The sequence below is a fragment of the Hevea brasiliensis genome, chromosome 6, assembly GCF_030052815.1.
Source record: "Hevea brasiliensis isolate MT/VB/25A 57/8 chromosome 6, ASM3005281v1, whole genome shotgun sequence".
Taxonomy (NCBI): Eukaryota; Viridiplantae; Streptophyta; class Magnoliopsida; order Malpighiales; family Euphorbiaceae; genus Hevea; species Hevea brasiliensis.
In genome coordinates this window covers 22567473-22580066 of record NC_079498.1, presented here as the reverse complement: position 1 = coordinate 22580066, position 12594 = coordinate 22567473, and the positions used below count along the sequence as shown (strand labels likewise).

Below are 12594 nucleotides of genomic sequence, written 5' to 3'. Positions count from 1 at the left end.
CTGAAATTCTGGAAAAATTATAATCCGGCCAGTTATGGTTTTTGGGCCATAACTTGAGCTACAAAACTCCAAATGGAGTGATTTAAAAAAGAAAATGTAACTAGACAAAATAAGGAACAACTTTCATGTTGATCATTTTATCAAATTCCCACTGCAAAAATGACTAATGAAATAGTAAACACAAAGCTTGAAAACTGAAAATTTTGTACAATTAACATTAAGTATAAAAATGATATTGGCAACCAATACCAACAATTTTAGATTGCAAAATGTGGTATGTTGGGAGTATTAAAACCAATGTACTTATTGTCCATGTAAAAGTCAACATTTTTTTTACTAATGAAGTAAATAGTAACACTAAAACTTGAATTTCAAGAATTATGAAACTTAAAAGTGTAATATGCCCTAGTATACCTAGCAAGATTGGTTTGGCTAGATTGGCATGCCAATAGGGTTCTGTTAGTAGTACTACATATGGCTTCATGCCATTCTGTGTTTCATGGCCTCCCATGCCATTCTGTGACATAATAGCCTTTGGCTATGTTATTTGAGTTGTTATACTTGGGTTTTATCCCTGATAATTATTACAGCTTATTAGCTGTTCTATTGCACACCGGGAGACACAATGTGACTGATGGTGTGATGGTCCGAGGTACTTAGTACCCAGTGCCAGTTTACCCGTTTATCCAGTCCAGTCGACTAGTATGGGTTACTCGGGCGATGATAATGAATCTTAAAAATTTTTAATCAAATTATACTACAATAAATACTAGGAATTAAGTCTACCAAAAATGTAAACATACATTCTGCATATTTATATTATTTTAGTCATTTTATTTTACTTTATTTTATATTGCCACCACTAAGCAGAATTGCTTAGCTCGTCGCTTTTGCCATGCGCAGGTACTGGAGACATAGCTGGGGAGCCCAGCAGACATCAGACCGGGTGAACTTTCAAAGCTACATACTGAGTCCAGAGTCACCTCACATCTGCAGTGCATTTGGTAGGACATTAGGACTTTGGGTGGCATTTTGTATTAGTTTTGATTGTAATTACAAACTCTTGAACTTATGTGATAATGTAAAGATATGAAATTTCATGTTATTGAAATTTTCTGTATATTATGTTAAAAAATGAAATGTTAAGAAATATTCATGAATATGCTTCAAGTGATGATGTGAACAGAAAAATTCTGAAAATAGTATTGAGATTTTGAGATTGAGTTGAAATGTGTGTATAATAGAGTTCTGGATTTGGAAATTATATTGTAAGTGTCTTTTAAACAGGTTTGGAAGAACTGTTTTTCCAATTTATAGCCGTCACTCTGCTGGATTTTCTATAAAAATTATGGAAAAATTCAGATTTATCAAAAAAGTTGCAAATAAATGAATTAAAAGGGATAAATTGTAATGGAAATATGAATTGGTGCTCCAGCACACTGAGTGGCATATCTTGCTCGGCTACACTGTAGGCGGGTAAGGGGTGTCACAGCCTCTATTTTCTTGGGATCCTCTCTAATCCCATCAGCTAACACTATGTGTCCGAGGAATGCAATTTCATTCAACTAGAAGTCACACTTGGACAACTTAGCATATAACTTCTTTTCTCTTAGGGTTTGAAGGACAATTCTCAAATGTTCATCATGTTCTTCCATGGTCTTGGAATACACCAAAATATCATCAATAAAGACCACTATGAATTGATCTAGGTATGGATGGAAGATTAGGTTCATAAGGTCCATGAATGTTGCTAGTGCATTTGTTAGGCCAAAGGGCATCACTAGAAACTCATAATACCCATACCGGGTCCTGAATGCAGTCTTTAGCACATCTGACTCCTTCACCCTCAACTGATGATGCCCTGATCTGAGATCAATTTTGGAAAATACTCTTGCTCCCTTCAACTGATCAAACAGATCATCAATTCTAGGCAACGGATATTTGTTCTTCACTGTCACTTTATTCAACTGCCTGTAATCAATGCATAACCTCAAAGTCCCATCTTTCTTTTTCACAAACAGCACTAGAGCTCCCCATGGTGACACACTGGGGTGTATGAACCCCTTATCCAATAACTCCTGCAACTGGATTTTCAGCTCCTTTTAACTCAGTAGGTGCCATCCTATAAGGAGCAATAGAGATTGGTGCTGTACCCGGCAATATCTCAATAGCGAATTCGACTTCCCTTTCTGGTGGCAAGTCAGAAAATTCTTCAAGGAACACATCTGGGAAGTCTCTTACTATGGGTATGTCACACAGATCTGGCTTAGCCTGCCTAGTGTCCACCATATGCGCTAGGTAGCCTTCACAGCCTTTTCTCATCAGTTTTCTTACAATTGTGGCTGAGATGACATTAGACAAGAAATCTGTCCTTTCCCTCACAACTGTAATCTCATTACCTTCAGAAGTTTTCAAGAAAATTCTCTTCAATTTACAATCAACCATTGCCTGATGACGTGACAACCAGTCTATTCCCAAAATCACGTCAAACTCATGGAAAGACAACTCAATCAAGTCTGCCAAGAATTCATTCCCCTGAATCCATAACAGTCAACCTTTGTACACTTTGTTCACCATTATACTGTGGCCCAATGGATTAGTGACCAGAATATCTTGGTTATTCTCCCCTACTAATATCCCCCTTTATATAGGTAGGTTGATGCAGATGTATGAATGAGTGGATCCTAGATCCACCAATGCATGCAGAGATGTATTGTAGAGGGAGAACGTACCCCTGATGACGTCCGGGGCATCTTGCTCCTCCTGAGCTCTTATGGCATAGGATCTGGCAGGTGCTCTGACCTCTGGCCCTTCTGCTGGCTCAGATGCCAGTCTCTGTAATGGTCCCACTACCTCAGATTTACCAAATTTCCTACCCCTTTGAGGTGCAGGAGCAGGTCTGTCTGCTTGTGTTGGAGCAGCTATAGCAGTTCTGTGTGGACAATTCCTTAATTGATGCTCTGTCAACCCACACCTTAGGCAGGCACCCGTCACTCTCTAACACTCCCCCTTGTGCCACTTCAAGCAATGCGGACATGCAGAAGATGTTGGGGCTGGTCCCCTAAACACTGTCCCTAGAGAGCTGCCCACTGATAGTGTGGACTGACCTCTCCCAAGTGTAAACTATGGCCAGGGCCCCTACCTTGAGGTTGACCTGAACTCTATGCAGGTGGACCTTTAAACTTCTTCCCTAGTGCAGGAGATGAGCTAGACTGACCCAGGCCCCTCTTCTGTTGTCTCTCTCTTCTAGTCTGCTCACTTATTCTAACTTTCTCAACTTTTAATGCAGCTTCCACTAACTTGGTGAAGTCTGTGATTCCCAAGGCAATGATCATTATCTTTATGTTATCATTTAGCCCCTCTTCAAATCTTTTACACCTTTCGGCCTGATTAGGGACTATCTCTCTTCCATAGCGGCTTAGTCTGACAAATTCTTTTTCATACTCTGTCACTGTCAGCTGTTTCTGCCTCAGGTTAATGAATTCTCTTCTTCTCTCTTCCAGGTATACACTACCCACATACTTCTTTTTTAATTCTGAGAGGAAGAAGTCCCAGGTTATTAGTTCTGGCTGCACTTCACTAGACACTGTATCCCACCATTGGTAGGCATCATCTTACAGTAGAGATACAATAGCTTCTAGATTTTGCTCTAGAGTGCAATGGAGTTGTTTTAAAACCCTTCCTGTTCTGTTCAACCAGTTTTCGGCTGCAACAGAATCATCTTCTCTCTTGTCAAAGAAATCTACTGCTCCAAATTTTCTTAATCTTTCTAGATGTGATTTCTATTATGGAGGTGGTGGTGGTGGTGGTATTACCCCAGCCATTTGTCTGAAAAACTTGGCCATTTGCTAGAACATGGCCTGTGGAGGCTGAGCAGGCTCTGCTAGAGCTGAAGGAGCAGATTCTCCCCTACCCCCAGTCTCAGCTGCTGCAGGTGGAGAATGACTCTCCACTTCCTCCTCAATTGCCCTCTGTGATGTGAGGTCCATATCCTAATCAAAATAACAAAGACAAACAGATCTGCATTAGTGTCACCTCTGCTCTTATAAATGCAATGCATGGTATGGACTCGATCTAGACCCAAAAATGCCTAAACCGTGCTCTGATACCACTAAATGTGACACCCCTTACCCGTCTACAGTGTAGGGAGTAAGATATGCCACACAGTGTACCGGAACACCATATTTTATTTCAACTATTTTTATCCTTTCTTAATTTATTTCTTCATGGTTATGAAGTGCAATTTGTTAAATTTACCTCATTTGAGTCATTTATTGAAATTATAAATTTATTTGAAGTTTCAAAAATTTTATAGAAAATTTGGCAGAGTACCGGCTAAAAATGGAGAAAACAGTTCTTCGAAACCTGTGAAAAACACTTCCAATACGTTTTCAATCATTCCCAAACTCCATTATATCAATAAGGTCTCAATATTTCTCAACAATACTTCTATTTCTCATTCATTCATTTCACATGATAATCATATACAAATCATAAATAAATACTCAATTTTTCATTTTAAAAACACAAATTACAAATATTTACATTAATACCAAAATATAGTACATGAGTCTCAATTATACATGAGAAAATAAATGTTTGATTACAAAATACCAAAATGGGACCTAGTGTCCTACCAATGCACTGAAGTCTGTGAGGTGACACGGACACTATGCAAAACTGTGGATAGCCTTACCCAGTCTGTGGTCTACTAGGCTCTCTGTCAATCTCTCCAGAACCTACGCATAGCAAAAAGCAACGCGCTAAGCAATAATGCTTAGTGGTGCCAATAATAAAATAAGAAGAACTAAAAGGAAATAAATATGCAGTGAATGTATTGATGTCTCATGCAGATAAATTTTCGATAATTATTTGTAGTCTTATTTATTTGGTACTTGTTATATTCATTATTTTATAAAATTTATCAATTTTCATTTTTGGTTGCCCAAGTAACCTATACTGGATGACTGGATTAGATAAATGGGTAAACTGGCACTGGGTATTAAGTACCTCAGGCCGTCACACCATCGGTCACATATGTATCTCCCAGTGTGCAAAAGAACAGCTGATAAGCTGTAATAAATATTAGGCACAAGGCCAAGTATCACCATAATTTTAGAATGGCTAAAAGCCATAAAATTTCAGAATGGCATAATGCCATGTGCAGTACTACTAACTGAACCCTATTAGCATGCCAACCTATCCAAACCAATCTTACTAGGTGTACTAGGGCATGTTACACTTTTAAATTGCACAATTCTTGAAATTGAAGTTTAATTGTAACTATTCATTTCATTGGTCAACTAAAATATTGATTTTTTCATAGACAATAGGTACATTACTTCTAATATCCCCAACATACCACATTTTGCCTTCTAAAATTGTTGGTATTGGTTGCCAATACCATTTCAAAGCTTAGGGTTGGTTATTGACAATTTTCAGATTTCAAGCACTAAGTTTATTGTTCCATTGATTATTTGTACAGTAGGAATTTGATAAAATTGTCTTCAATGAAAGTTGTTCCTTATTGTGTCTAGTTACATTTCTTTTTTTGAATCACTCCATTTGGAGTTTTGTAGCTCAAGTTATGGCCTAAACACCATAACTGGACGGATTGTAAATTTTCCAGAATTTCTAGGCAGAACCAATTCTATAGTTTTTGTACACTGAATGTAGGTCAGTTTTTGAACATGTTATGATCAAAATTTAGGTTTACCTTCTTCATGAAAGTTGTAGGTCTATGTCTCAGCTTTCTACTGGTAAAATTTTAGATCAATTGAACTTGCCTACACTAAGTTATGACCATTTGAACAAACACTGTGCATTTGGTCATTTTCCAGGGATAGCCTGTTGGTCACCCAGATTAGGGTAATTTTTAGGTCAACTTGGTTTAGTCTTCTGGGTAGGGTTTCTCCACTAAAGTTGTGCCATTATGTGTCTAGTTTCATGTCCAATTGGCCTTGCACCAATTGAACCTATACAACTCCATTTATAGCTGCCTATACCTACTGGACTCACAACCAGTCCTGCAGGTCACCAAGGGTAGCATGCCTAAGCTCAACTCCAACATCCTTACTCACTTCAATTCCTCCTCACACACATTCAAATGGTCACTAATTGACCATTACAATGTTAACATACCATTACATGAGCAAACCCTAATGTTGTTCAAGTGTCCACATTTTCAAGGTTTATTCATGCATCACACTTGCATTACACTTGCACTTACATGTTCAATCACTCATCTCATGCAAAGGCCAGCTCCTAACCACTTTGCTTCAAGCAAATTCATCAAACCCTAACCATCCATAAGCTGCCGAAATTATAGGGGTGAATATACATAAATTTTATTTTGTTTTTCTTACAATTTCCACTTATCTCATGTTAATAAACATGAATTAAACAAGAAAGGGAGGAGAGTGGTCACTGACCTTGTTGGAGCTACTCCCAAGCTTGCCAAAACCTTTCTTTTTCCTCTTCTTTTTGCTGCCTAGTGATGATTTATGGTGTGAGGATCAAATTTAGTGAAGAGCTTAAGTGGGTTTATGGCGAGATTAGGTGGGGTCTGAAGCTTGGTTAAGCCTTTAATGGAGGAATCGGTTAAGGGAGGGAGACGGCTGGTTTGGGTGAGGAAGGAGTAGATGGCTTTTTAATTTTTTTTTTATCATTTATCCTCTTTTTATTAGTTAATTTAAATGTTGATTAAATGTGATTGGTAGGATTTTTTTAAATGACCTCATGGTGATGCCATAATTATCATTTTATCTCATTTTCTTTTCTTTTCTTCTCTACTCATTTTCAATTTAATTTTTAGCAATATTTATTCACATTTTATGTCATAATAATTATTTACTTAACTGGACAAGTTGGCCAAAAATCATCTCTGAAGACGAAATGACCAAAATGCCCTCCATTTGGCTTAATAGACCAAAATTGTCTGTACCGATTAAAAAATTTTTCTAAGCATTTTCTTGGCATTATATTGCCATAGAAACCTCAATGACTCTTCTCTGGAGTCCCAAAAATTATTTTATGAATTTTCTCCTGGGTCTAGGGCTTCTAGTTGTGAGAATCGCAACTTCCCACTGGGTTACCCATCGCTAGGGCACCGGCTCATTTAACTTGGTTGTTTTTTATTTCTAAAATTTTTTCTAAATTTTTCTTATTAATAGTTGAGTTAATTATGGTTCCTCACTTTAGTTTAAATATTTTTTCAGAAGTTCTAGCTGTCCGGACCGACACCGGTCACCGAAACGGTAGAATGTACGGAATTGCTACAGTGAGAGTGTTCCAGGCCATCTCGCTAAGGACTGTACCAGTACCCGTAGATTTGGGCCAGCTCCCACCAGTACTGAGGGATCTATTTAGAGTTCTGCTACCAGAGGTTCACAATCGGTTAGCAGAGGAAGAGACAGAGGTAGAGGCAATGCTTTTGGCAGTCAGGGTACCGTTAACCAATCAGCACAAGGGAGTGCTCCGGCCAGAGTTTACACTATGAGACGGCGGGAAGAGGCTGAGACTTCCGATATTGTAGCCAATACTTTTTCTATCTCAGATCAGGATGTCTTTGTCTTGTTTGATCTAGGCTCTACACACTCATATGTTAGTGCTAACATAGTTAGTTCTCTTGCTGTCTTGTGCGTTAAAATGGGTTTTGAGATGCTAGTAACAAGTCCATTAGGACAAGAGGTCAGAGTCAACAGAATGTATAGAGATTGTCCTTTGGTGATCCAAGGACATGTTTTTCTATCAAATTTGATTGAAATGCCCTTCAGAGATTATGATATCATCTTGGTCATGGATTGGTTAGCCAGGCATCACACCATGATTGACTGTAGATTAAAGACAGTCACTTTTGGTCTCCCTCTGTATGGTGATGTGGTAATACATGGGGAGAGCCAGTTACTGCCATCAAACATCATTTCGGCTGTACTAGCCAGAAGGATGATAAGAAAGGGGTGTGAAGCATACTTGGAACATGTGATAGACACCCAAATGGGGAGTCCAGTATTGAGAGACATCCCTACTGTATGTGACTGTCTGGATGTGTTCCCTGATGAGTTACCAAGACTACCTTTGGAAAAAGAGGTGTAGTTTGAAATTGATGTTATGCCTGGTGTGGACCCAATCTCCATAACACCATATAGAATGCCACCAGCACAACTGAAAGAATTGAAGTGCAGTTGTAAGAGCTGCTTGACAAGGGCTTTATCCGCCCTAGTGTGTCACTTTAGGGAGTGCCAGTATTGTTTGTTAAGAAGAAAGATGGCACTCTCCGCTTATGTATTGACTACCGCCAGTTGAACAAGGTGACAATAAAGAATAGATATCCCTTGCCCTGCATTGATGACTTGTTTGATCAGTTGAGGGGTGCAGTTGTGTTCTCCAAAATTGACCTGAGATCGGGTTGTTACCAGCTAAAAGTACAAGAGCAGAGTATTCCTAAAATTGCCTTTAGAACCCGCTATGGCCATTATGAATTCTTGGTCATGCCATTCGGGTAACTAATGCTCCGGCTGCTTTTATGGATCTGATGAACACTATCTTCAGATCATACCTCGACCAGTTTATTGTGGTATTCATAGATGATATATTGGTTTATTCGAGGAATGCAAAAGAGCATGATAGACATCTACTGATTGTACTGCAGACTTTGAGGGAGAAACAGCTATACGCCAAATTGTCGAAGTGTGAATTTTGGTTGAAGGAAATATCCTTCTTAGGGCATATAATATCAGCAGAGGGCATCAAGGTAGATCCAAGTAAGATAGAAGCTATCCTTAACTAGAGACCACCCAGAAATATCACAGAGATTCCCAGTTTTCTATGTTTAGCTGGATACTACCACCGATTTGTGAAAGGGTTCTCCATGTTGGCATCTCCATTGACTAAATTACTTCGAAAAAATGTGAAATTTCAGTGGACAGATAAATGCCAATAGAGTTTTGATAAGTTGAAGAGGTGTTTAATTGAAGCTCCAGTCCTTACTTTACCTACCCCGGGTAATGAATACACAGTTTACAGCGATGCTTCTCACAATGGGTTAGGCTGTGTACTGATGCAAGAGCGGAATGTCATTGCCTATGCATCACGCCAACTGAAACTGCATGAGAGAAACTATCCGACACATGACTTGGAGCTTGCAACTATTGTATTTGCTCTTAAGATCTGGAGACACTGCTTATATGGGGAGAAGTGCTACATCTATACAGATCATAAGAGTTTGAAGTATCTGGGTACTCAGAAGGAGTTGAATTTGAGACAGAGGAGATGGTTAGAGTTGATAAAAGACTATGATTGTCAAATAGACTATCAGCCTGGGAAAGCTAATGTGGTGGCTGATGCCTTAAGTCATAAGACTATGGCAAGTCTACGGGTTTCTCCTTTGTCTATGGCACATGAGTTGAGAGTATTGCATGCCAGCATAGAGATTAATGATGAGGGGCAAACAGCAGTTGCATGGCATGTACAACCAGTGTTGATTGATAAGATCAGAATGGCTGTTCAGAATGATCAGAAATATCAAAAGATGTTAGAAGAAGTCAAATAGGGCAAAAAACCTGAGTTCTCAGTGAGAGATGATGGTCTACTGCTTCACCAGGGTAGAATGTGTGTTCCTAATGACGTTGACTTGAGACAGATCATTTTGAAGGAGGCACATGAGTCTCCTTTTACTATGCACCCTGGTGGCACAAAAATGTATAGAGGGCTGAAAGAGCACTACTGATGGATGGGTATGAAAAGAAATGTAGCAGAATTTATTTCCACATGCCTAACTTGTTAGCAAGTGAAGGCAGAGAATCAAGTACCAGCTGGTTTGTTACATCCACTACCAGTACCAGAATGGAAATGGGAGAGATTAATGATGGATTTTGTGATGGGACTTTTAAGGACACAGAAGAGCTATGATGCAGTATGGGTCATTATTGTGACCAAGTCTGCTCATTTTCTGCCTGTTCAGATGGACTACAGTTTAGAAAGATTGGCCATGTTATACATTGATGAGATAGTAAGACTGCATGGAGTTCCAGTATCCATCGTATCTGATAGAGATCCTAGGTTCACTTCTAGATTTTGGGATAGTCTTCAGAGAGCCCTAGGAACTAAATTGAACTTCAATATGACATTCCACCCACAGACAGATGGCCAGTCTGAGAGAATAATTCAGATCTTGGAGGACATGCTACGGGCTTATGTAATTGAGTTTAAGGGCAGTTGGGACACACACTTGCCTCTAATTGAGTTTGCTTATAACAATAGCTACCAATCAAGCATTGGGATGCCTCCATATGAAGCTTTGTATGGCAAAAAATATAGAACCTCGTTGTGTTGGGATGACATGGGTGAAAGAAAGATGATTGAGCCCGAAATTGTTCAACAGACTGAAGAGAAAATCATATTAATCAGAGATCGACTCAAGGCTGCATCAGATCATCAAAAGTCCTATATTAATCTGAAGAGAAGGAATATTGAGTATGCAGTGGGTGAGAAAGTATTCCTCAAGGTTTCCCCTTGGAAGAAAATTATGAGATTTAGCAGAAAGGGGAAACTGTGTCCTCGTTTCATCGGGCCATATGAGATTCTGAAAAGAGTGGGTCCCTTGGCATACCGTTTGGCACTACATCTAGAGTTAGAAAAGATACATAACGTCTTCCATGTTTCCATGTTGAGGAGGTATAGATCAGACCCATCTCATATACTATCAGTAGAAGATATTGAAGTAAATCCAGACCTCACATATGAAAAAGAACCCATAGAGATTCTAGCTTATGAGGTGAAGCAGCTAGGGAACAAGAAAATACCATTGGTAAGGGTGCTGTGGAACCATCATTCGGGCTAAGAAGCTACTTGGGAACGAGAGGAGGATATGAGGAGACAGCACCCACAGTTCTTCAAAGATTGATGCTAGGTAAAAAATTTCAAGACGAAAATTATTTAAGGGGGGGGGGGGGGGAGAATTGTAACACCCCTATTTGCATAGCCAGGTATATTTCACTGTTTCAATGACATTGTCAGTCCAAACAATTAAGGAGATTAGAATCACATCTAAGACACTTAGATAAGCCCTGAATACAAATAATTAGTAATTGCTAGATAGTTAAGTATATATAAGAAAAACATAACATAAAAAGTTAAATGGCTATTAAATCAGCAAAGGTCTCTTCCTCAAGTTCACTTCAGAAGCAGAAAGAGGCTTTCAACCATCTTCTTGACTGTCCCTACTGGAGGAACCCTAGCTGATCTTAAAAAGAGATCGGGTGGCTGTGGGTTGCCTGAATCGAATGAGAAGAGATACACAAGGCCTATTCTTAAAGGTATTAATTACATCCACAGTCATGATTATGTTCATTGTGATTTGAAGCCAGACAATGTGCTGCTCGTGCCTAGTGGGGATGGTGACTTTATGCCCAAGATTGGGGATTTTGGATTGGCCAAGATAGTTCAGAAGACCAAGAAGACGAAGCTTGATTGTTCTATTGTCGGGACTACTTTATATATGGCACCAGAGACTCTGGTTGATAATATACTTAGGAATTTCCCTCTGATATTTGGGCTCTTAGATGTATGGTTTTTGAGATGTTTACTGGGAAATCACTTTGGGGTTCGAACCCTAATGAAACAACTGAAAAAGCTTGCGAGAGGATTGTTGATATATATGAGTTGCCTAAAATTCCTTCTTGGATTTTAAAGGATGGCAAGGATTTCTTGAAAGGATGTCTAGTGAAGAATCATCAGTTCAAATTCACCATTGAGATGTTATTAATTCATCCTTTTGTATCCGGAATAGATGACACAAAAAGCAGCGAATTTGGGGAGATTGTGGATTAGGGGTGCATGGACTCATTCCTGCTCTGAAAATGCTAATTCTACCAGCAATGAAGTTTCATCCCTGCTCACTTGTAGGTTTCTTATTTGAAACCCAAAAAAGTGGTGCAGGTATGGCCTAGAGGAGGTCCATCATTAATGATGTCTGATCTTCTCCAAAATGTGCCAGTTGGTTTCAAGAACAAAGTGGAATTAGCATTCATTTGGAAAAGCTACTGTGATCTTCTCCATTTATTGAAGGCTCTATTACTTTTGATAAGGAAGCTGCTAGGCCAGGGCATTGCTGCTACAATGTTACATTTTACTTTTCTATGTAACTAATTCTCTACTAAAATGTTGTAATTTTATATTGTTCATTATATAAATGAAATTCATTTTGGTTTATGAAATGAAAAAAAAAAGGCCAAATGAGTTCACTGCTATGAATAAGTTTTTTTTTTAACCTAAGTTTGCTTTAATTAGAAATACACATACGTTGATCTGCTCATAGAAATGCTTCATCCTCCATTAAAAATGTTGGTTATGCTCTATGCGGGTGAAAAACATTAGTTCTCATAAGGGATTCAAGATAAAACATGATTAGTTACTTGTTCTATTGTAACCATTTAAATTTTTCATCAAGAAGTCTCATTTTCAATTCCCATTAACATTCCGTATTGAATGGATCATATTATAAGAAAAAAAATTTTAGCAAATCTTGTGTGAAGCTCATTTTTAGGAGAGATTATATTTAGTGCACATGCATCATCTCTCTAAATACATGGCCCC

The 12594-nt window shown here is 38.7% G+C and overlaps 1 pseudogene; it reads left to right on the top strand.

The window, feature by feature from the left end:
- The first annotated feature begins 11003 nt into the window (after window positions 1–11003).
- LOC110638442 (mitogen-activated protein kinase kinase kinase 20-like) lies at window positions 11004–11829 on the top strand (annotated as a pseudogene).
- Window positions 11830–12594: the final 765 nt, after the last annotated feature.